This window comes from Gorilla gorilla, chromosome 23, assembly GCF_029281585.2.
Source record: "Gorilla gorilla gorilla isolate KB3781 chromosome 23, NHGRI_mGorGor1-v2.1_pri, whole genome shotgun sequence".
Lineage (NCBI taxonomy): Eukaryota > Metazoa > Chordata > Mammalia > Primates > Hominidae > Gorilla > Gorilla gorilla.
Window position 1 is genome coordinate 13,393,986 of NC_086018.1, and position 26,425 is coordinate 13,420,410.

Below are 26,425 nucleotides of genomic sequence, written 5' to 3' on the forward strand. Positions count from 1 at the left end.
CTAGACAGAAGCTCTCTCAGAAACTACTTTGTGATATCTGCATTGAACTCACAGAGCTGAACATTCCCTTTCTTAGAGCAGGTTTCGAACACTCTTTCTGTAGTATCTGCAAGTGGAGACTTCGAGCGCTTTCAGGCCTAAGGTGAAAAGGGAAATATCTTCCCATAAAAACGAGACAGAAGCCTTCTCAGAAACTTATTTGGGATGTGTGTCCTCAACTAACAGAGATGAAACTTTCTATGGATACAGCAGTTTAGAAAAACTCTTTTTGTAGAAGCTGCAAGTGGGTATTTGGATGACTCTGAAGATTTCATTGGAAAAGGGAATATCTTCATATAAAATCTAGACAGAAGCATTCTCAGAAACTTCTTTGTGATGTGTGTCCTCAACTAAAGGAGTTGAAACTTTCTTTTGATAGAGGAGTTTGGAAACACTCTTTTTGTAGAATCTGTAAGTGGATATTTTGATAGAGCTAATGATTTCGTTGGAAACGGGAATATCTTCATATGAAATCTAGACCGAAGCATTCTCAGAAACTTCTTCTTGATGAGTGTCCTCAGCTAACACAGTTCATCCTTTCTTTTGATACAGCAGTTTGCAAACACACTTTTTGTAGATTCTGCAAGTGGATATTTGGATAACTGTGAAGATTTCGTTGGAAACGGGAATATCTTCATATAAAATCTAGACAGAAGCATTCTCAGAAACTTCTTTGTGATGTGTGTCCTCAACTAACAGAGTTGAACCATTCTTTTGATACAGTAGTTTGGAAACACACTTTTTGTAGAATCTGCAAGTGGATATTTGGATAGCTCTATCGATTTCGTTGGAAACGGGAATATCTTCATCTAAATTCTAGGCAGAAGCACTGTCAGAAACTACTTTCTGATATCTGCATTCAAGTCACAGAGCGGAACATTCCCTTTCATAGAGCAGGTTTGAAACACTCTTTCTGTAGTATCTGGAAGTGGACATTTCGAGCGCATTAAGGCCTACGGTGAAAACTGAAATATATTCCCATAAAAAAGAGACAGAGGGATTTTCAGAAACTTATTTAGGATGTGTGTCCTCAACTACCAGAGCTGATCCTTTCTATTGATACAGCAGTTTGGAAACACTCTTTTTGTAGAACCTGCATGTGGATATTTTGTTTAATGTGAAGATTTCGTTGGAAACGGGAACATCTTCATATAAAATCTAGACAGAAGCATTCTCAGAAACTTCTTTGTGATGTGTGTCCTCATCTAACAGAGTTCAACCTTTCTTTTCATAGAGTAGTTTGGAACCACTCTTTTTGAAGAATCTGCAAGTTGATATTTGGATAGCTCTAACGATTTCGTTGGAAACGGGATTATCTTCATCTAAAATCTAGACAGAAGCACTCTCAGAAACTACTTTGTGATATCTGCATTCAACTCACAATGCTGAAGATTCCCTTTCTTAGAGAAGGTTTGGAACACTCTTTCTATAGTATCTGCAAGTGGACATTTCGAGCGCATTCGGGCCTTAGGTGAAAAGGGAAATATCTTCCCATAAAAACGAGACAGAAGCATTCTCAGAAACTTCTTTGTGATGTGTGTCCCCAACTAACGGAGTTGAACCTTTCTTTTGATAGAGCCGTTTGGAAACACACTTTTTGTAGAATCTGCAAGTGGATATTTGAATAACTGTGAAGATTTCATTGGAAACGGGCATATCGTCATATAAAATCTAGACAGAAGCATTCTCAGAAACTTTTTTGTGGTGTGTGTTCTCAACTAACAGATTTCAACCTTTCCTTTGTTACAGCAGTTTGGAATCACACTTTTTGTAGAATCTGCAAGTGGATATTTGGATAGCTCTAACGATTTCATTGGAAACGGGAATATCTTCATCTAAAATCTAGACAGAAGCTCTCTCAGAAACTACTTTGTGATATCTGCATTGACCTCACAGAGCTGAACATTCCCTTTCTTAGAGCAGGTTTGGAACACTCTTTCTGTAGTATCTGCAAGTGGAGATTTCGAGCGCTTTCAGGCCTAAGGTGAAAAGGGAAATATCTTCCCATAAAAACGAGACAGAAGCATTCTCAGAAACTTATTTGGGATGTGTGTCCTCAACTAACAGAGATGAACTTTCTTTGGATACAGCAGTTTAGAAAAACTCTTTTTGTAGAAGCTGCAAGTGGATATTTTGTTTAAAGTGAAGATTTCGTTGGAAACGGGAACATCTTTATATAAAATCTAGACAGAAGCATTCTCAGAAACTTCTTTGTGATGTGTGTCCTCAACTAAAGGAGTTGAAACTTTCTTTTGATAGAGGAGTTTGGAAACACTCTTTTTGTAGAATCTGTCCGTGGATATTTGGATAGCTGTAATAATTTCGTTGGAAAGGGGAGTATCTTCATATGAAATCTAGACCGAAGCATTCTCAGAGACTTCTTCTTGATGAGTGTCCTCAGCTAACACAGTTCATCCTTTCTTTTGATACAGTAGTTTGCAAACACTCTTTTTGTAGAATCTGCAAGTGGATATTTGGATAACTGTGAAGATTTCGTTGGAAACGGGAATATCTTCATAGAAAATCTAGACAGAAGCATTCTCAGAAAGTTTTTTGTGATGTGTGTCCTCAACTGACAGAGTTCAACCTTTCCTTTGATACAGCAGTTTGGAAACACTCTTTTTGTAGAACCTGCAATTGGATATTTTGTTTAATGTGAAGATTTCATTAGAAACGGGAACATCTTTATATAAAATCTAGACAGAAGCATTCTCAGAAACTTCTTTGTGATGTGTGTCCTCATCTAACAGAGTTCAACCTTTCTTTTCATAGAGTAGTTTGGAACCACTCTTTTTGTAGAATCTGCAAGTTGATATTTGGATAGCTCTAACGATTTCGTTGGAAACGGGAATATTTTCATCTAAAATCTAGACAGAAGCACTCTCAGAAACTACTTTGTGATATCTGCATTCAACTCACAAAGCTGAAGATTCCCTTTCTTAGAGAAGGTATGGAACACTCTTTCTGTATTATCTGCAAGTGGACATTTGGAGCGCATTCGGGCCTACGGTGAAAACTGAAATATCTTCCCATAAAAACGAGACAGAAGCATTCTCAGAAACTTCTTTGTGATGTGTGTCCTCAACTAACGGAGTTGAACCTTTCTTTTGATAGAGTAGTTTGGAAACACACTTTTTGTAGAATCTGCAAGTGGATATTTGGATAACTGTGAAGATATTGTTGGAAACGGGAATATCTTCATATAAAATCTAGACAGAAGCATTCTCACAAACTTCTTTGTGATGTGTGTCCTCAACTAACAGACTTAAACCTTTCTGTTGATAGAGCAGTTTGGAATCACTTCTTTTGTAGAATCTGTAAGTGGATATTTGGATAGCTCTATCGATTTCGTTGGAAACGGGAATATCTTCATCTAAATTCTAGACAGAAGCACTGTCAGAAACTACTTTCTGATATCTGCATTCAAGTCACAGAGCGGAACATTCCGTTTCATAGAGCAGGTTTGAAACACTCTTTCTGTAGTATCTGGAGTGGACATTACGAGCTCATTAAGGCCTACGGTGAAAACTGAAATATCTTCCCATAAAAAAGAGACAGAAGGATTTTCAGAAACTTATTTAGGATGTGTGTCCTCAACTACCAGAGCTGATCCTTTCTATTGCTACAGCAGTTTGGAAACACTCTTTTTGTAGAATCTGCAAGTGGATATTTGAATAACTGTGAAGATTTCGTTGGAAACGGGGATATCGTCATATAAAATCTAGAGAGAAGCATTCTCAGAAACTTTTTTGTGGTGTGTGTCCTCAACTAACAGATTTCAACCTTTCCATTGTTACAGCAGTTTGGAAACACACTTTTTGTAGAATCTGCAAGTGGATATTTGGATAGCTCTATCAATTTCATTGGAAACGGGAATATCTTCATCTAAAATCTAGACAGAAGCTCTCTCAGAAACTACTTTGTGATATCTGCATTGAACTCACAGAGCTGAACATTCCCTTTCTTAGAGCAGGTTTCGAACACTCTTTCTGTAGTATCTGCAAGTGGAGACTTCGAGCGCTTTCAGGCCTAAGGTGAAAAGGGAAATATCTTCCCATAAAAACGAGACAGAAGCATTCTCAGAAACTTATTTGGGATGTGTGTCCTCAACTAACAGAGATGAAACTTTCTATGGATACAGCAGTTTAGAAAAACTCTTTTTGTAGAAGCTGCAAGTGGATATTTGGATGACTCTGAAGATTTCATTGGAAAAGGGAATATCTTCATGTAAAATCTAGACAGAAGCATTCTCAGAAACTTCTTTGTGATGTGTGTCCTCAACTAAAGGAGTTGAAACTTTCTTTTGATAGAGGAGTTTGGAAACACTCTTTTTGTAGAATCTGTAAGTGGATATTTTGATAGAGCTAATGATTTCGTTGGAAACGGGAATATCTTCATATGAAATCTAGACCGAAGCATTCTCAGAAACTTCTTCTTGATGAGTGTCCTCAGCTAACACAGTTCATCCTTTCTTTTGATACAGCAGATTGCAAACACACTTTTTGTAGAATCTGCAAGTGGATATTTGGATAACTGTGAAGATTTCGTTGGAAACGGGAATATCTTCATATAAAATCTAGACAGAAGCATTCTCAGAAACTTCTTTGTGATGTGTGTCCTCAACTAACAGAGTTGAACCATTCTTTTGATACAGTAGTTTGGAAACACACTTTTTGTAGAATCTGCAAGTGGATATTTGGATAGCTCTATCGATTTCGTTGGAAACGGGAATATCTTCATCTAAATTCTAGACAGAAGCATTGTCAGAAACTACTTTCTGATATCTGCATTCAAGTCACAGAGCGGAACATTCCCTTTCATAGAGCAGGTTTGAAACACTCTTTCTGTAGTATCTGGAAGTGGACATTTCGAGCGCATTAAGGCCTACGGTGAAAACTGAAATATCTTCCCATAAAAAAGAGACAGAAGGATTTTCAGAAACTTATTTAGGATGTGTGTCCTCAACTACCAGAGCTGATCCTTTCTATTGATACAGCAGTTTGGAAACACACTTTTTGTAGAACCTGCAAGTGGATATTTTGTTTAAAGTGAAGATTTCGTTGGAAACGGGAATATTTTCATCTAAAATCTAGACAGAAGCACTCTCAGAAACTACTTTGTGATATCTGCATTCAACTCACAATGCTGAAGATTCCCTTTCTTAGAGAAGGTTTGGAACACTCTTTCTGTAGTATCTGCAAGTGGACATTTCGAGCGCATTCGGGCCTTAGGTGAAAAGGGAAATATCTTCCCATAAAAACGAGACAGAAGCATTCTCAGAAACTTCTTTGTGATGTGTCCTCAACTAACGGAGTTGAACCTTTCTTTTGACAGAGCCGTTTGGAAACACACTTTTTGTAGAATCTGCAAGTGGATATTCGAATAACTGTGAAGATTTCATTGGAAACGGGAATATCGTCATATAAAATCTAGACATAAGCATTCTCAGAAACTTTTTTGTGGTGTGTGTCCTCAACTAACAGATTTCAACCTTTCCTTTGTTACAGCAGTTTGGAAACACACTTTTTGTAGAATCTGCAAGTGGATATTTGGATAGCTCTAACGATTTCATTGGAAACGGGAATATCTTCATCTAAAATCTAGACAGAAGCTCTCTCAGAAACTACTTTGTGATATCTGCATTGAACTCACAGAGCTGAACATTCCCTTTCTTAGAGCAGGTTTGGAACACTCTTTCTGTAGTATCTGCAAGTGGAGATTTCGAGCGCTTTCAGGCCTAAGGTGAAAAGGGAAATATCTTCCCATAAAAACGAGACAGAAGCATTCTCAGAAACTTATTTGGGATGTGTGTCCTCAACTAACAGAGATGAAACTTTCTTTGGATACAGCAGTTTAGAAAAACTCTTTTTGTAGAAGCTGCAAGTGGATATTTGGATGACTCTGAAGATTTCATTGGAAAAGGGAATATCTTCATATAAAATCTAGACAGTAGCATTCTCAGAAACTTCTTTGTGATGTGTGTCCTCAACTAAAGGAGTTGAAACTTTCTTTTGATAGAGGAGTTTGGAAACACTCTTTTTGTAGAATCTGTAAGTGGATATTTTGATAGAGCTAATGATTTCGTTGGAAACGGGAATATCTTCATATGAAATCTAGTCCGAAGCATTCTCAGAAACTTCTTCTTGATGAGTGTCCTCAGCTAACACAGTTCATCCTTTCTTTTGATACAGCAGTTTGCAAACACTCTTTTTGTAGAATCTGCAAGTGGATATTTGGATAACTGTGAAGATTTCGTTGGAAACGGGAATATCTTCATATAAAATCTAGACAGAAGCATTCTCAGAAACTTCTTTGTGATGTGTGTCCTCAACTAACAGAGTTGAACCATTCTTTTGATACAGTAGTTTGGAAACACACTTTTTGTAGAATCTGCAAGTGGATATTTGGATAACTGTGAAGATTTCATTGGAAACGGAATATCTTCATATAAAATCCAGACAGATGCATTCTCAGAAACTTCTTTGTGATGTGTGTCCTCAACTAAGGAAGTTGAACCTTTCTTTTAATAGAGCAGATTGGTAACACTCTTTTTGTAGAATCTGTAAGTGGATATTTGGATAGCTCTAATGATTTCGGTGGATACGGGAATATCTTCATATGAAATCTAGACAGAAGCATTCTCAGAAACTTCTTTGTGATGTGTGTCCTCAACTAACAGAGTTGAACCATTCTTTTGATACAGTAGTTTGGAAACACACTTTTTGTAGAATCTGCAAGTGGATATTTGGATAGCTCTATCGATTTCATTGGAAACGGGAATATCTTCATATGAAATCTAGACAGAAGCATTCTCAGAAACTTCTTTGTGATGAGTGTCCTCGACTAACACAGTTCAACTTTTCCTTTGAAACAGCAGTTTGGAAACAGTCTTTTTGTAAAATCTGCAAGTGGATATTTGGATAACTGTGAAGATTTAGTTGGAAATAGGAATATCTTCATATAAAATCCAGACACAAGCATTCTCAGAAACTTCTTTGTGATGTGTATCCTCAACTAACAGAGTTCAACGTTTCTTTTGATATAGCAGTTTGGAAACACCCTTTTTGTAGAATCTGCAAGTGGATATTTTTATAGCTCTAACGATTTCGTTGGAAAAGGGAATATCTTCATCTGAATTCAAGACAGAAGCACTGTCAGAAACTACTTTGTGATATCTGCATTCAAGTCACAGCGCTGAACATTCCCTTTCATAGAGCAGGTTTGAAACACTCTTTCTGTAGTATCTGGAAGTGGACATTTCGAACGCATTCAGCCCTTCAGTGAAAACTGAAATATCTTCCATAAGAAAGAGAGAGAAGGATTCTCAGAAACTTATTTAGGATGTGTGTCCTCAAATAGCAGAGTTGATCCTTTCTATTGATAAAGCAGTTGGAAACACTCTTTTTGTGGAATCTGCAAGTGGATACTTGAATAACTGTGAAGATTTCGTTGGAAACGGGAGTATCTTCTTATAAAATCTAGACAGAAGCATTCTCAGAAACTTTTTTGTGATGTGTGTCCTCAACTAACAGAGTTCAACCTTTCCGTTGATACAGCAGTTTGGAAACACTCTTTTTGTAGAACCTGCAAGTGGATATTTTGTTTAATGTGAAGATTTCGTTGGAAACGGGAACATCTTCATATAAAATCTAGACAGAAGCATTCTCAGAAACTTCTTTGTGATGTGTGTCCTCATCGAACAGAGTTTAACATTTCTTTTGATAGAGTAGTTTGGAACCACTCTTTTTGTACAATCTGCAAGTGGATATTTGGATAGCTCATACGATTTCGTTGGAAACGGGAATATCTTCATCTAAAATCTAGACAGAAGCACTCTCAGAAACTACTTTGTGATATCTGCATTCAACTCAGAAAGCTGAAGATTCTATTTCTTAGAGCAGGTTTGGAAAACGCTTTCTGTACTATCTGCAAGTGGACATTTCGAGCGCTTTCAGGCCTACGGTGAAAAGGGAAATATCTTCCCATAAAAACGAGACAGAAGCATTCTCTGAAACTTATATGGGATGTGTGTCCTCAACTAACAGTGTTGAACCATTCTTTTGATACAGCAGTTTAGAAACACGCTTTTTGTAGAATCCGCAAGTGGATATTTGGATAACTGTGAAGATTTCGATGGAAAAGTGAATATCTTCATATAAAATCTAGACAGAAGCATTCTCAGAAACTTCTTTGTGATGTGTGTCCTCAACTAACAGAGTTCAACCTTTCTTTCGTTACAGTAGTTTGGAAACACACTTTTTGTAGAATCTGCTGGTAGATATTTGGATAACTGTGAAGATTTCGTTGGAATCGGGAATATCTTCATCTAAATTCCAGACAGAAGCATTCTCAGCAACTTCTTCATGATGTGTGTCCTCAACTAACGGAGTTCAACCTTTCTTTTGATAGAGCAGTTTGGAAACACCCTTTTTGTAGAATCTGTCCGTGGATATTTGGATAGCTGTAATAATTTCGTTGGAAAGGGGAGTATCTTCATATGAAATCTAGACCGAAGCATTCTCAGAGACTTCTTCTTGATGAGTGTCCTCAGCTAACACAGTTCATCCTTTCTTTTGATACAGTAGTTTGCAAACACTCTTTTTGTAGAATCTGCAAGTGGATATTTGGATAACTGTGAAGATTTCGTTGGAAACGGGAATATCTTCATATAAAATCTAGACAGAAGCATTCTCAGAAAGTTTTTTGTGATGTGTGTCCTCAACTAACAGAGTTCAACCTTTCCTTTGATAAAGCAGTTTGGAAACACTCTTTTTGTAGAACCTGCAATTGGATATTTTGTTTAATGTGAAGATTTCATTAGAAACGGGAACATCTTTATATAAAATCTAGACAGAAGCATTCTCAGAAACTTCTTCGTGATGTGTGTCCTCATCTAACAGAGTTCAACCTTTCTTTTCATAGAGTAGTTTGGAACCACTCTTTTTGTAGAATCTGCAAGTTGATATTTGGATAGCTCTAACGATTTCGTTGGAAACGGGAATATTTTCATCTAAAATCTAGACAGAAGCACTCTCAGAAACTACTTTGTGATATCTGCATTCAACTCACAAAGCTGAAGATTCCCTTTCTTAGAGAAGGTATGGAACACTCTTTCTGTATTATCTGCAAGTGGACATTTGGAGCGCATTCGGGCCTACGGTGAAAACTGAAATATCTTCCCATAAAAGCGAGACAGAAGCATTCTCAGAAACTTCTTTGTGATGTGTGTCCTCAACTAACGGAGTTGAACCTTTCGTTTGATAGAGCAGTTTGGAAACACACTTTTTGCAGAATCTGCAAGTGGATATTTGGATAACTGTGAAGATATTGTTGGAAACGGGAATATCTTCATATAAAATCTAGACAGAAGCATTCTCACAAACTTCTTTGTGATGTGTGTCCTCAACTAACAGACTTAAACCTTTCTGTTGATAGAGCAGTTTGGAATCACTTCTTTTGTAGAATCTGTAAGTGGATATTTGGATAGCTCTATCGATTTCGTTGGAAACGGTAATATATTCATCTAAAATCTAGACAGAAGCACCCTCAGAAACTACTTTGTGATATCTGCATTCAACTCACAATGCTGACGATTCCCTTTCTTAGAGAAGGTTTGGAACACTCTTTCTGTAGTATCTGCAAGTGGACATTTCGAGCGCATTCGGGCCTACGGTGAAAACTGAAATATCTTCCCATAAAAACGAGACAGAAGCATTCTCAGAAACTTCTTTGTGATGTGTGTCCCCAACTAACAGACTTAAACCTTTCTGTTGATAGAGCAGTTTGGAATCACTTCTTTTGTAGAATCTGTAAGTGGATATTTGGATAGCTCTATCGATTTCGTTGGAAACGGGAATATCTTCATCTAAATTCTAGACAGAAGCATTGTCAGAAACTACTTTCTGATATCTGCATTCAAGTCACAGAGCGGAACATTCCGTTTCATAGAGCAGGTTTGAAACACTCTTTCTGTAGTATCTGGAAGTGGACATTACGAGCGCATTAAGGCCTACGGTGAAAACTGAAATATCTTCCCATAAAAAAGAGACAGAAGGATTTTCAGAAACTTATTTAGGATGTGTGTCCTCAACAACCAGAGCTGATCCTTTCTATTGATACAGCAGTTTGGAAACACTCTTTTTGTAGAATCTGCAAGTGGATATTTGAATAACTGTGAAGATTTCGTTGGAAACGGGAATATCGTCATATAAAATCTAGAGAGAAGCATTCTCAGAAACTTTTTTGTGGTGTGTGTCCTCAACTAACAGATTTCAACCTTTCCTTTGTTACAGCAGTTTGGAAACACACTTTTTGTAGAATCTGCAAGTGGATATTTGGATAGCTCTATCAATTTCATTGGAAACGGGAATATCTTCATCTAAAATCTAGACAGAAGCTCTCTCAGAAACTACTTTGTGATATCTGCATTGAACTCACAGAGCTGAACATTCCCTTTCTTAGAGCAGGTTTGGAACACTCTTTCTGTAGTATCTGCAAGTGGAGACTTCGAGCGCTTTCAGGCCTAAGGTGAAAAGGGAAATATCTTCCCATAAAAACGAGACAGAAGCATTCTCAGAAACTTATTTGGGATGTGTGTCCTCAACTAACAGAGATGAAACTTTCTATGGATACAGCAGTTTAGAAAAACTCTTTTTGTAGAAGCTGCAAGTGGATATTTGGATGACTATGAAGATTTCATTGGACAAGGGAATATCTTCATATAAAATCTAGACAGAAGCATTCTCAGAAACTACTTTGTGATGTGTGTCCTCAACTAAAGGAGTTGAAACTTTCTTTTGATAGAGGAGTTTGGAAACACTCTTTTTGTAGAATCTGTAAGTGGATATTTTGATAGAGCTAATGATTTCGTTGGAAACGGGAATATCTTCATATGAAATCTAGACCGAAGCATTCTCAGAAACTTCTTCTTGATGAGTGTCCTCAGCTAACACAGTTCATCCTTTCTTTTGATACAGCAGTTTGCAAACACACTTTTTGTAGATTCTGCAAGTGGATATTTGGATAACTGTGAAGATTTCGTTGGAAACGGGAATATCTTCATATGAAATCTAGACAGAAGCATTCTCAGAAACTTCTTTGTGATGTGTGTACTCAACTAACAGAGTTGAACCATTCTTTTGATACAGTAGTTTGGAAACACACTTTTTGTAGAATCTGCAAGTGGATATTTGGATAGCTCTATCGATTTCGTTGGAAACGGGAATATCTTCATCTAAATTCTAGACAGAAGCACTGTCAGAAACTACTTTCTGATATCTGCATTCAAGTCACAGAGCGGAACATTCCCTTTCATAGAGCAGGTTTGAAACACTCTTTCTGTAGTATCTGGAAGTGGACAATTCGAGCGCATTAAGGCCTACGGTGAAAACTGAAATATCTTCCCATAAAAAAGAGACAGAGGGATTTTCAGAAACTTATTTAGGATGTGTGTCCTAAACTACCAGAGCTGATCCTTTCTATTGATACAGCAGTTTGGAAACACTCTTTTTGTAGAACCTGCAAGTGGATATTTTGTTTAATGTGAAGATTTCGTTGGAAACGGGAACATCTTCATATAAAATCTAGACAGAAGCATTCTCAGAAACTTCTTTGTGATGTGTGTCCTCATCTAACAGAGTTCAACCTTTCTTTTCATAGAGTTGTTTGGAACCACTCTTTTTGAAGAATCTGCAAGTTGATATTTGGATAGCTCTAACGATTTCGTTGGAAACGGGATTATCTTCATCTAAAATCTAGACAGAAGCACTCTCAGAAACTACTTTGTGATATCTGCATTCAACTCACAATGCTGAAGATTCCCTTTCTTAGAGAAGGTTTGGAACACTCTTTCTGTAGTATCTGCAAGTGGACATTTCGAGCGCATTCGGGCCTTAGGTGAAAAGGGAAATATCTTCCCATAAAAACGAGACAGAAGCATTCTCAGAAACTTCTTTGTGATGTGTGTCCTCAACTAACGGAGTTGAACCTTTCTTTTGATAGAGCCGTTTGGAAACACACTTTTTGTAGAATATGCAAGTGGATATTTGAATAACTGTGAAGATTTCATTGGAAACGGGAATATCGTCATATAAAATCTAGACAGAAGCATTCTCAGAAACTTTTTTGTGGTGTGTGTTCTCAACTAACAGATTTCAACCTTTCCTTTGTTACAGCAGTTTGGAATCACACTTTTTGTAGAATCTGCAAGTGGATATTTGGATAGCTCTAACGATTTCATTGGAAACGGGAGTATCTTCATCTAAAATCTAGACAGAAGCTCTCTCAGAAACTACTTTCTGATATCTGCATTGAACTCACAGAGCTGAACATTCCCTTTCTTAGAGCAGGTTTGGAACACTCTTTCTGTAGTATCTGCAAGTGGAGATTTCGAGCGCTTTCAGGCCTAAGGTGAAAAGGGAAATATCTTCCCATAAAAACGAGACAGAAGCATTCTCAGAAACTTATTTGGGATGTGTGTCCTCAACTAACAGAGATGAAACTTTCTTTGGATACAGCAGTTTAGAAAAACTCTTTTTGTAGAAGCTGCAAGTGGATATTTGGATGACTCTGAAGATTTCATTGGAAAAGGGAATATCTTCATATAAAATCTAGACAGAAGCATTCTCAGAAACTTCTTTGTGATGTGTGTCCTCAACTAAAGGAGTTGAAACTTTCTTTTGATAGAGGAGTTTGGAAACACTCTTTTTGTAGAATCTGTAAGTGGATATTTAGATAGAGCTAATGATTTCGTTGAGAACGGGAATATCTTCATATGAAATCTAGACCGAAGCATTCTCAGAAACTTCTTCTTGATGAGTGTCCTCAGCTAACACAGTTCATCCTTTCTTTTGATACAGCAGTTTGCAAACACACTTTTTGTAGATTCTGCAAGTGGATATTTGGATAACTGTGAAGATTTCGTTGGAAACGGGAATATCTTCATATGAAATCTAGACAGAACCATTCTCAGAAACTTCTTTGTGATGTGTGTCCTCAACTAACAGAGTTGAACCATTCTTTTGATACAGTAGTTTGGAAACACACTTTTTGTAGAATCTGCAAGTGGATATTTGGATAGCTCTATCGATTTCGTTGGAAACGGGAATATCTTCATCTAAATTCTAGACAGAAGCACTGTCAGAAACTACTTTCTGATATCTGCATTCAAGTCACAGAGCGGAACATTCCCTTTCATAGAGCAGGTTTGAAACACTCTTTCTGTAGTATCTGGAAGTGGACATTTCGAGCGCATTAAGGCCTACGGTGAAAACTGAAATATCTTCCCATAAAAAAGAGACAGAGGGATTTTCAGAAACTTATTTAGGATGTGTGTCCTCAACTACCAGAGCTGATCCTTTCTATTGATACAGCAGTTTGGAAACACTCTTTTTGTAGAACCTGCAAGTGGATATTTTGTTTAATGTGAAGATTTCGTTGGAAACGGGAACATCTTCATATAAAATCTAGACAGAAGCATTCTCAGAAACTTCTTTGTGATGTGTGTCCTCATCTAACAGAGTTCAACCTTTCTTTTCATAGAGTAGTTTGGAACCACTCTTTTTGAAGAATCTGCAAGTTGATATTTGGATAGCTCTAACGATTTCGTTGGAAACGGGATTATCTTCATCTAAAATCTAGACAGAAGCACTCTCAGAAACTACTTTGTGATATCTGCATTCAACTCACAATGCTGAAGATTCCCTTTCTTAGAGAAGGTTTGGAACACTCTTTCTGTAGTATCTGCAAGTGGACATTTCGAGCGCATTCGGGCCTTAGGTGAAAAGGGAAATATCTTCCCATAAAAACGAGACAGAAGCATTCTCAGAAACTTCTTTGTGATGTGTGTCCTCAACTAACGGAGTTGAACCTTTCTTTTGATAGAGCCGTTTGGAAACACACTTTTTGTAGAATCTGCAAGTGGATATTTGAATAACTGTGAAGATTTCATTGGAAACGGGAATATCGTCATATAAAATCTAGACAGAAGCATTCTCAGAAACTTTTTTGTGGTGTGTGTTCTCAACTAACAGATTTCAACCTTTCCTTTGTTACAGCAGTTTGGAATCACACTTTTTGTAGAATCTGCAAGTGGATATTTGGATAGCTCTAACGATTTCATTGGAAACGGGAGTATCTTCATCTAAAATCTAGACAGAAGCTCTCTCAGAAACTACTTTCTGATATCTGCATTGAACTCACAGAGCTGAACATTCCCTTTCTTAGAGCAGGTTTGGAACACTCTTTCTGTAGTATCTGCAAGTGGAGATTTCGAGCGCTTTCAGGCCTAAGGTGAAAAGGGAAATATCTTCCCATAATAACGAGACAGAAGCATTCTCAGAAACTTATTTGGGATGTGTGACCTCAACTAACAGAGATGAAACTTTCTTTGGATACAGCAGTTTAGAAAAACTCTTTTTGTAGAAGCTGCAAGTGGATATTTGGATGATTCTGAAGATTTCATTGGAAAAGGGAATATCTTCATATAAAATCTAGACAGAAGCATTCTCAGAAACTTCTTTGTGATGTGTGTCCTCAACTAAAGGAGTTGAAACTTTCTTTTGATAGAGGAGTTTGGAAACACTCTTTTTGTAGAATCTGTAGGTGGATATTTTGATAGAGCTAATGATTTCGTTGGAAACGGGAATATCTTCATATGAAATCTAGACCGAAGCATTCTCAGAAACTTCTTCTTGATGAGTGTCCTCAGCTAACACAGTTCATCCTTTCTTTTGATACAGTAGTTTGCAAACACTCTTTTTGTAGAATCTGCAAGTGGATATTTGGATAACTGTGAAGATTTCGTTGGAAACGGGAATATCTTCATATAAAATCTAGACAGAAGCATTCTCAGAAACTTCTTTGTGATGTGTGTCCTCAACTAACAGAGTTGAACCATTCTTTTGATACAGTAGTTTGGAAACACACTTTTTGTAGAATCTGCAAGTGGATATTTGGATAGCTCTATCGATTTCGTTGGAAACGGGAATATCTTCATCTAAATTCTAGACAGAAGCACTGTCAGAAACTACTTTCTGATATCTGCATTCAAGTCACAGAGCGGAACATTCCCTTTCATAGAGCAGGTTTGAAACACTCTTTCTGTAGTATCTGGAAGTGGACATTTCGAGCGCATTAAGGCCTACGGTGAAAACTGAAATATCTTCCCATAAAAAAGAGACAGAGGGATTTTCAGAAACTTATTTAGGATGTGTGTCCTCAACTACCAGAGCTGATCCTTTCTATTGATACAGCAGTTTGGAAACACTCTTTTTGTAGAATCTGCAAGTGGATATTTGAATAACTGTGAAGATTTCGTTGGAAACGGGAATATCTTCATATAAAATCTAGACAGAAGCATTCTCAGAAACTTTTTTGTGATGTGTGTCCTCAACTAACAGAGTTCAACCTTTCCTTTGATACAGCAGTTTGGAAACACTCTTTTTGTAGAACCTGCAAGTGGATATTTTGTTTAATGTGAAGATTTCATTGGAAACGGGAACATCTTTATATAAAATCTAGACAGAAGCATTCTCAGAAACTTCTTCGTGATGTGTGTCCTCATCTAACAGAGTTCAACCTTTCTTTTCATAGAGTAGTTGGGAACCACTCTTTTTGTAGAATCTGCAAGTTGATATTTGCATAGCTCTAACGATATCGTTGGAAACGGGAATATTTTCATCTAAAATCTAGACAGAAGCACTCTCAGAAACTACTTTGTGATATCTGCATTCAACTCACAAAGCTGAAGATTCCCTTTCTTAGAGAAGGTATGGAACACTCTTTCTATAGTATCTGCAAGTGGACATTTGGAGCGCATTCGGGCCTTAGGTGAAAAGGGAAATATCTTCCCATAAAAACGAGACAGAAGCATTCTCAGAAACTTCTTTGTGATGTGTGTCCTCAACTAACGGAGTTGAACCTTTCTTTTGATAGAGCAGTTTGGAAACACACTTTTTGTAGAATCTGCAAGTGGATATTTGAATAACTGTGAAGATTTCATTGGAAACGGGAATATCGTCATATAAAATCTAGACAGAAGCATTCTCAGAAACTTTTTTGTGGTGTGTGTTCTCAACTAACAGATTTCAACCTTTCCTTTGTTACAGCAGTTTGGAATCACACTTTTTGTAGAATCTGCAAGTGGATATTTGGATAGCTCTAACGATTTCATTGGAAACGGGAATATCTTCATCTAAAATCTAGACAGAAGCTCTCTCAGAAACTACTTTGTGATATCTGCATTGAACTCACAGAGCTGAACATTCCCTTTCTTAGAGCAGGTTTGGAACACTCTTTCTGTAGTATCTGTAAGTGGAGATTTCGAGCGCTTTCAGGCCTAAGGTGAAATGGCAAATATCTTCCCATAAAAACGAAACAGAAGCATTCTCAGAAACTTATTTGGGATGTGTGTCCTCAACTAACAGAGATGAAACTTTCTTTGGATACAGCAGTTTAGAAAAACTCTTTTTGTAGAAGCTGCAAGTGGATATTTGGATGACTCTGAAGATTTCATTGGAAAAAGGAATATCTTCATATAAAATCTAGACAGAAGCATTCTCAGAAACTTCTTTGTGATGTGTGTCCTCAACTAAAGGAGTTGAACCTTTCTTTTGATAGAGGAGTTTGGAAACACTCTTTTTGTAGAATCTGTAAGTGGATATTTTGATAGAGCTAATGATTTCTTTGGAAACGGGAATATCTTCATATGAAATCTAGACCGAAAGATTCTCAGAAACTTCTTCTTGATGAGTGTCCTCAGCTAACACAGTTCATCCTTTCTTTTCATACAGTAGTTTGCAAACACTCTTTTTGTAGAATCTGCAAGTGGATATTTGGATAACTGTGAAGATTTCGTTGGAAACGGGAATATCTTCATATAAAATCTAGACAGAAGCATTCTCAGAAACTTCTTTGTGATGTGTGTCCTCAACTAACAGAGTTGAACCTTTCTTTTCATAGAGTAGTTTGGAACCACTCTTTTTGTAGAATCTGCAAGTTGATATTTGGATAGCTCTAACGATTTCGTTGGAAACGGGAATATTTTCATCTAAAATCTAGACAGAAGCACTCTCAGAAACTACTTTGTGATATCTGCATTCAACTCACAAAGCTGAAGATTCCCTTTCTTAGAGAAGGTATGGAACACTCTTTCTGTATTATCTGCAAGTGGACATTTGGAGCGCATTCGGGCCTACGGTGAAAACTGAAATATCTTCCCATAAAAACGAGACAGAAGCATTCTCAGAAACTTCTTTGTGATGTGTGCTCAACTAACGGAGTTGAACCTTTCGTTTGATAGAGCAGTTTGGAAACACACTTTTTGCAGAATCTGCAAGTGGATATTTGGATAACTGTGAAGATATTGTTGGAAACGGGAATATCTTCATATAAAATCTAGACAGAAGCATTCTCACAAACTTCTTTGTGATGTGTGTCCTCAACTAACAGACTTAAACCTTTCTGTTGATAGAGCAGTTTGGAATCACTTCTTTTGTAGAATCTGTAAGTGGATATTTGGATAGCTCTATCGATTTCGTTGGAAACGGTAATATATTCATCTAAAATCTAGACAGAAGCACCCTCAGAAACTACTTTGTGATATCTGCATTCAACTCACAATGCTGACGATTCCCTTTCTTAGAGAAGGTTTGGAACACTCTTTCTGTAGTATCTGCAAGTGGACATTTCGAGCGCATTCGGGCCTACGGTGAAAACTGAAATATCTTCCCATAAAAACGAGACAGAAGCATTCTCAGAAACTTCTTTGTGATGTGTGTCCTCAACTAACAGACTTAAACCTTTCTGTTGATAGAGCAGTTTGGAATCACTTCTTTTGTAGAATCTGTAAGTGGATATTTGGATAGCTCTATCGATTTCGTTGGAAACGGGAATATCTTCATCTAAATTCTAGACAGAAGCATTGTCAGAAACTACTTTCTGATATCTGCATTCAAGTCACAGAGCGGAACATTCCGTTTCATAGAGCAGGTTTGAAACACTCTTTCTGTAGTATCTGGAAGTGGACATTACGAGCGCATTAAGGCCTACGGTGAAAACTGAAATATCTTCCCATAAAAAAGAGACAGAAGGATTTTCAGAAACTTATTTAGGATGTGTGTCCTCAACTACCAGAGCTGATCCTTTCTATTGCTACAGCAGTTTGGAAACACTCTTTTTGTAGAATCTGCAAGTGGATATTTGAATAACTGTGAAGATTTCGTTGGAAACGGGAATATCGTCATATAAAATCTAGAGAGAAGCATTCTCAGAAACTTTTTTGTGGTGTGTGTCCTCAACTAACAGATTTCAACCTTTCCTTTGTTACAGCAGTTTGGAAACACACTTTTTGTAGAATCTGCAAGTGGATATTTGGATAGCTCTATCAATTTCATTGGAAACGGGAATATCTTCATCTAAAATCTAGACAGAAGCTCTCTCAGAAACTACTTTGTGATATCTGCATTGAACTCACAGAGCTGAACATTCCCTTTCTTAGAGCAGGTTTGGAACACTCTTTCTGTAGTATCTGCAAGTGGAGACTTCGAGCGCTTTCAGGCCTAAGGTGAAAAGGGAAATATCTTCCCATAAAAACGAGACAGAAGCATTCTCAGAAACTTATTTGGGATGTGTGTCCTCAACTAACAGAGATGAAACTTTCTTTGGATACAGCAGTGTAGAAAAACTCTTTTTGTAGAAGCTGCAAGTGGATATTTGGATGACTCTTAAGATTTCATTGGAAAAGGGAGTATCTTCATATAAAATCTAGACAGAAGAATTCTCAGAAACTTCTTTGTGATGTGTGTCCTCAACTAAAGGAGTTGAAACTTTCTTTTGATAGAGGAGTTTGGAAACACTCTTTTTGTAGAATCTGTAAGTGGATATTTTGATAGAGCTAATGATTTCGTTGGAAACGGGAATATCTTCATATGAAATCTAGACCGAAGTATTCTCAGAAACTTCTTCTTGATGAGTGTCCTCAGCTAACACAGTTCATCCTATCTTTTGATACAGCAGTTTGCAAACACTCTTTTTGTAGAATCTGCAAGTGGATATTTGGATAACTGTGAAGATTTCGTTGGAAACGGGAATATCTTCATCTAAATTCTAGACAGAAGCATTCTCAGAAACTTCTTTGTGATGTGTGTCCTCAACTAACAGAGTTGAACCTTTCTTTTCATAGAGTAGTTTGGAACCACTCTTTTTGTAGAATCTGCAAGTTGATATTTGGATAGCTCTAACGATTTCGTTGGAAACGGGAATATTTTCATCTAAAATCTAGACAGAAGCACTCTCAGAAACTACTTTGTGATATCTGCATTCAACTCACAAAGCTGAAGATTCCCTTTCTTAGAGAAGGTATGGAACACTCTTTCTGTATTATCTGCAAGTGGACATTTGGAGCGCATTCGGGCCTACGGTGAAAACTGAAATATCTTCCCATAAAAACGAGACAGAAGCATTCTCAGAAACTTCTTTGTGATGTGTGCTCTACTAACGGAGTTGAACCTTTCGTTTGATAGAGCAGTTTGGAAACACACTTTTTGCAGAATCTGCAAGTGGATATTTGGATAACTGTGAAGATATTGTTGGAAACGGGAATATCTTCATATAAAATCTAGACAGAAGCATTCTCACAAACTTCTTTGTGATGTGTGTCCTCAACTAACAGACTTAAACCTTTCTGTTGATAGAGCAGTTTGGAATCACTTCTTTTGTAGAATCTGTAAGTGGATATTTGGATAGCTCTATCGATTTCGTTGGAAACGGTAATATATTCATCTAAAATCTAGACAGAAGCACCCTCAGAAACTACTTTGTGATATCTGCATTCAACTCACAATGCTGACGATTCCCTTTCTTAGAGAAGGTTTGGAACACTCTTTCTGTAGTATCTGCAAGTGGACATTTCGAGCGCATTCGGGCCTACGGTGAAAACTGAAATATCTTCCCATAAAAACGAGACAGAAGCATTCTCAGAAACTTCTTTGTGATGTGTGTCCTCAACTAACAGACTTAAACCTTTCTGTTGATAGAGCAGTTTGGAATCACTTCTTTTGTAGAATCTGTAAGTGGATATTTGGATAGCTCTATCGATTTCGTTGGAAACGGGAATATCTTCATCTAAATTCTAGACAGAAGCATTGTCAGAAACTACTTTCTGATATCTGCATTCAAGTCACAGAGCGGAACATTCCGTTTCATAGAGCAGGTTTGAAACACTCTTTCTGTAGTATCTGGAAGTGGACATTACGAGCGCATTAAGGCCTACGGTGAAAACTGAAATATCTTCCCATAAAAAAGAGACAGAAGGATTTTCAGAAACTTATTTAGGATGTGTGTCCTCAACTACCAGAGCTGATCCTTTCTATTGCTACAGCAGTTTGGAAACACTCTTTTTGTAGAATCTGCAAGTGGATATTTGAATAACTGTGAAGATTTCGTTGGAAACGGGAATATCGTCATATAAAATCTAGAGAGAAGCATTCTCAGAAACTTTTTTGTGGTGTGTGTCCTCAACTAACAGATTTCAACCTTTCCTTTGTTACAGCAGTTTGGAAACACACTTTTTGTGGAATCTGCAAGTGGATATTTGGATAGCTCTATCAATTTCATTGGAAACGGGAATATCTTCATCTAAAATCTAGACAGAAGCTCTCTCAGAAACTACTTTGTGATATCTGCATTGAACTCACAGAGCTGAACATTCCCTTTCTTAGAGCAGGTTTGGAACACTCTTTCTGTAGTATCTGCAAGTGGAGACTTCGAGCGCTTTCAGGCCTAAGGTGAAAAGGGAAATATCTTCCCATAAAAACGAGACAGAAGCATTCTCAGAAACTTATTTGGGATGTGTGTCCTCAACTAACAGAGATGAAACTTTCTTTGGATACAGCAGTGTAGAAAAACTCTTTTTGTAGAAGCTGCAAGTGGATATTTGGATGACTCTTAAGATTTCATTGGAAAAGGGAGTATCTTCATATAAAATCTAGACAGAAGAATTCTCAGAAACTTCTTTGTGATGTGTGTCCTCAACTAAAGGAGTTGAAACTTTCTTTTGATAGAGGAGTTTGGAAACACTCTTTTTGTAGAATCTGTAAGTGGATATTTTGATAGAGCTAATGATTTCGTTGGAAACGGGAATATCTTCATATGAAATCTAGACCGAAGTATTCTCAGAAACTTCTTCTTGATGAGTGTCCTCAGCTAACACAGTTCATCCTATCTTTTGATACAGCAGTTTGCAAACACTCTTTTTGTAGAATCTGCAAGTGGATATTTGGATAACTGTGAAGATTTCGTTGGAAACGGGAATATCTTCATCTAAATTCTAGACAGAAGCACTGTCAGAAACTACTTTCTGTTATCTGCATTCAAGTCACAGAGCGGAACATTCCCTTTCATACAGCAGGTTTGAAACACTCTTTCTGTAGTGTCTGGAAGTGGACATTTCGAGCGCATTAAGGACTACGGTGAAAACCGAAATATCTTCCCATAAAAAAGAGACAGAGGGATTTTCAGAAACTTATTTAGGATGTGTGTCCTCAACTTCCAGAGCTGATCCTTTCTATTGATACAGCATTTGGAAACACTCTTTTGTAGAACCTGCAAGTGGATATTTTGTTTAATGTGAAGATTTCGTTGGAAACGGGATCATCTTCATATAAAATCTAGACTGAAGCATTCTCAGAAACTTCTTTGTGATGTGTGTCCTCATCTAACAGAGTTCAACCTTTCTTTTCATAGAGTAGTTTGGAACCACTCTTTTTGAAGAATCTGCAAGTTGATATTTGGATAGCTCTAACGATTTCGTTGGAAACGGGATTATCTTCATCTAAAATCTAGACAGAAGCACTCTCAGAAACTACTTTGTGATATCTGCATTCAACTCACAATACTGAAGATTCCCTTTCTTAGAGAAGGTTTGGAACACTCTTTCTGTATTATCTGCAAGTGGACATTTCGAGCGCATTCGGGCCTTAGGTGAAAAGGGAAATATCTTCCCATAAAAACGAGACAGAAGCATTCTCAGAAACTTATTTGGGATGTGTGTCCTCAACTGACAGAGATGAAACTTTCTTTGGATACAGCAGTTTAGAAAAACTCTTTTTGTAGAAGCTGCAAGTGGATATTTGGATGACTCTGAAGATTTCATTGGAAAAGGGAATATCTTCATATAAAATCTAGACAGTAGCATTCTCAGAAACTTCTTTGTGATGTGTGTCCTCAACTAAAGGAGTTCAAACTTTCTTTTGATAGAGGAGTTTGGAAACACTCTTTTTGCAGAATCTGTAAGTGGATATTTTGATAGAGCTAATGATTTCGATGGAAACGGGAATATCTTCATATGAAATCTAGTCCGAAGCATTCTCAGAAACTTCTTCTTGATGAGTGTCCTCAGCTAACACAGTTCATCCTTTCTTTTGATACAGCAGTTTGCAAACACTCTTTTTGTAGAATCTGCAAGTGGATATTTGGATAACTGTGAAGATTTCGTTGGAAACGGGAATATCTTCATATAAAATCTAGACAGAAGCATTCTCAGAAACTTCTTTGTGATGTGTGTCCTCAACTAACAGAGTTGAACCATTCTTTTGATACAGTAGTTTGGAAACACACTTTTTGTAGAATCTGCAAGTGGATATTTGGATAGCTCTATCGATTTCGTTGGAAACGGGAATATCTTCATCTAAATTCTAGACAGAAGCACTGTCAGAAACTACTTTCTGATATCTGCATTCAAGTCACAGAGCGGAACATTCCCTTTCATAGAGCAGGTTTGAAACACTCTTTCTGTAGTATCTGGAAGTGGACATTTCGAGCGCATTAAGGCCTACGGTGAAAACTGAAATATCTTCCCATAAAAAAGAGACAGAGGGATTTTCAGAAACTTATTTAGGATGTGTGTCCTCAACTACCAGAGCTGATCCTTTCTATTGATACAGCAGTTTGGAAACACTCTTTTTGTAGAATCTGCAAGTGGATATTTGAATAACTGTGAAGATTTCGTTGGAAACGGGAATATCTTCATATAAAATCTAGACAGAAGCATTCTCAGAAACTTTTTTGTGATGTGTGTCCTCAACTAACAGAGTTCAACCTTTCCTTTGATACAGCAGTTTGGAAACACTCTTTTTGTAGAACCTGCAAGTGGATATTTTGTTTAATGTGAAGATTTCATTGGAAACGGGAACATCTTTATATAAAATCTAGACAGAAGCATTCTCAGAAACTTCTTCGTGATGTGTGTCCTCATCTAACAGAGTTCAACCTTTCTTTTCATAGAGTAGTTTGGAACCACTCTTTTTGTAGAATCTGCAAGTTGATATTTGGATAGCTCTAACGATATCGTTGGAAACGGGAATATTTTCATCTAAAATCTAGACAGAAGCACTCTCAGAAACTACTTTGTGATATCTGCATTCAACTCACAAAGCTGAAGATTCCCTTTCTTAGAGAAGGTATGGAACACTCTTTCTGTATTATCTGCAAGTGGACATTTGGAGCGCATTCGGGCCTACGGTGAAAACTGAAATATCTTCCCATAAAAACGAGACAGAAGCATTCTCAGAAACTTCTTTGTGATGTGTGTCCTCAACTAACGGAGTTGAACCTTTCTTTTGATAGAGCAGTTTGGAAACACACTTTTTGTAGAATCTGCAAGTGGATATTTGGATAACTGTGAAGATATTGTTGGAAACGGGAATATCTTCATATAAAATCTAGACAGAAGCATTCTCACAAACTTCTTTGTGATGTGTGTCCTCAACTAACAGACTTAAACCTTTCTGTTGATAGAGCAGTTTGGAATCACTTCTTTTGTAGAATCTGTAAGTGGATATTTGGATAGCTCTATCGATTTCAGTGGAAACGGTAATATATTCATCTAAAATCTAGACAGAAGCACCCTCAGAAACTACTTTGTGATATCTGCATTGAACTCACAGAGCTGAACATTCCCTTTCTTAGAGCAGGTTTGGAACACTCTTTCTGTAGTATCTGCAAGTGGAGATTTCGAGCGCTTTCAGGCCTTAGGTGAAAAGGGAAATATCTTCCCATAAAAACGAGACAGAAGCATTCTCAGGAACTTATTTGGGATGTGTGTCCTCAACTGACAGAGATGAAACTTTCTTTGGATACAGCAGTTTAGAAAAACTCTTTTTGTAGAAGCTGCAAGTGGATATTTGGATGACTCTGAAGATTTCATTGGAAAAGGGAATATCTTCATATAAAATCTAGACAGTAGCATTCTCAGAAACTTCTTTGTGATGTGTGTCCTCAACTAAAGGAGTTGAACCTTTCTTTTGATAGAGGAGTTTGGAAACACTCTTTTTGTAGAATCTGTAAGTGGATATTTTGATAGAGCTAATGATTTCGATGGAAACGGGAATATCTTCATATGAAATCTAGTCCGAAGCATTCTCAGAAACTTCTTCTTGATGAGTGTCCTCAGCTAACACAGTTCATCCTTTCTTTTGATACAGCAGTTTGCAAACACTCTTTTTGTAGAATCTGCAAGTGGATATTTGGATAACTGTGAAGATTTCGTTGGAAACGGGAATATCTTCATATAAAATCTAGACAGAAGCATTCTCAGAAACTTCTTTGTGATGTGTGTCCTCAACTAACAGAGTTGAACCATTCTTTTGATACAGTAGTTTGGAAACACACTTTTTGTAGAATCTGCAAGTGGATATTTGGATAACTGTGAAGATTTCATTGGAAACGGAATATCTTCATATAAAATCCAGACAGAAGCATTCTCAGAAACTTCTTTGTGATGTGTGTCCTCAACTAAGGAAGTTGAACCTTTCTTTTAATAGAGCAGATTGGTAACACTCTTTTTGTAGAATCTGTAAGTGGATATTTGGATAGCTCTAATGATTTCGGTGGATACTGGAATATCTTCATATGAAATCTAGACAGAAGCATTCTCAGAAACTTCTTTGTGATGAGTGTCCTCGACTAACACAGTTCAACTTTTCCTTTGAAACAGCAGTATGGAAACAGTCTTTTTGTAAAATCTGCAAGTGGATATTTGGATAACTGTGAAGATTTAGTTGGAAATAGGAATATCTTCATATAAAATCCAGAAACAAGCATTCTCAGAAACTTCTTTGTGATGTGTATCCTCAACTAACAGAGTTCAACGTTTCTTTTGATATAGCAGTTTGGAAACACCCTTTTTGTAGAATCTGCAAGTGGATATTTTTATAGCTCTAACGATTTCGTTGGAAAAGGGAATATCTTCATCTGAATTCAAGACAGAAGCACTGTCAGAAACTACTTTGTGATATCTGCATTCAAGTCACAGCGCTGAACATTCCCTTTCATAGAGCAGGTTTGAAACACTCTTTCTGTAGTATCTGGAAGTGGACATTTCGAACGCATTCAGCCCTTCAGTGAAAACTGAAATATCTTCCATAAGAAAGAGAGAGAAGGATTCTCAGAAACTTATTTAGGATGTGTGTCCTCAAATAGCAGAGTTGATCCTTTCAATTGATAAAGCAGTTGGAAACACTCTTTTTGTGGAATCTGCAAGTGGATACTTGAATAACTGTGAAGATTTCGTTGGAAACGGGAGTATCTTCTTATAAAATCTAGACAGAAGCATTCTCAGAAACTTTTTTGTGATGTGTGTCCTCAACTAACAGAGTTCAACCTTTCCGTTGATACAGCAGTTTGGAAACACTCTTTTTGTAGAACCTGCAAGTGGATATTTTGTTTAATGTGAAGATTTCGTTGGAAACGGGAACATCTTCATATAAAATCTAGACAGAAGCATTCTCAGAAACTTCTTTGTGATGTGTGTCCTCATCGAACAGAGTTTAACATTTCTTTTGATAGAGTAGTTTGGAACCACTCTTTTTGTACAATCTGCAGGTGGACATTTGGATAGATCATACGATTTCGTTGGAAACGGGAATATCTTCATCGAAAATATAGACAGAAGCACTCTCAGAAACTACTTTGTGATATCTGCATTCAACTCAGAAAGCTGAAGATTCTATTTCTTAGAGCAGGTTTGGAAAACGCTTTCTGTACTATCTGCAAGTGGACATTTCGAGCGCTTTCAGGCCTACGGTGAAAAGGGAAATATCTTCCCATAAAAACGAGACAGAAGCATTCTCTGAAACTTATATGGGATGTGTGTCCTCAACTAACAGTGTTGAACCATTCTTTTGATACAGCAGTTTAGAAACACTCTTTTTGTAGAATCCGCAAGTGGATATTTGGATAACTGTGAAGATTTCGATGGAAAAGTGAATATCTTCATATAAAATCTAGACAGAAGCATTCTCAGAAACTTCTTTGTGATGTGTGTCCTCAACTAACAGAGTTCAACTTTTCTTTTGTTACAGTAGTTTGGAAACACACTTTTTGTAGAATC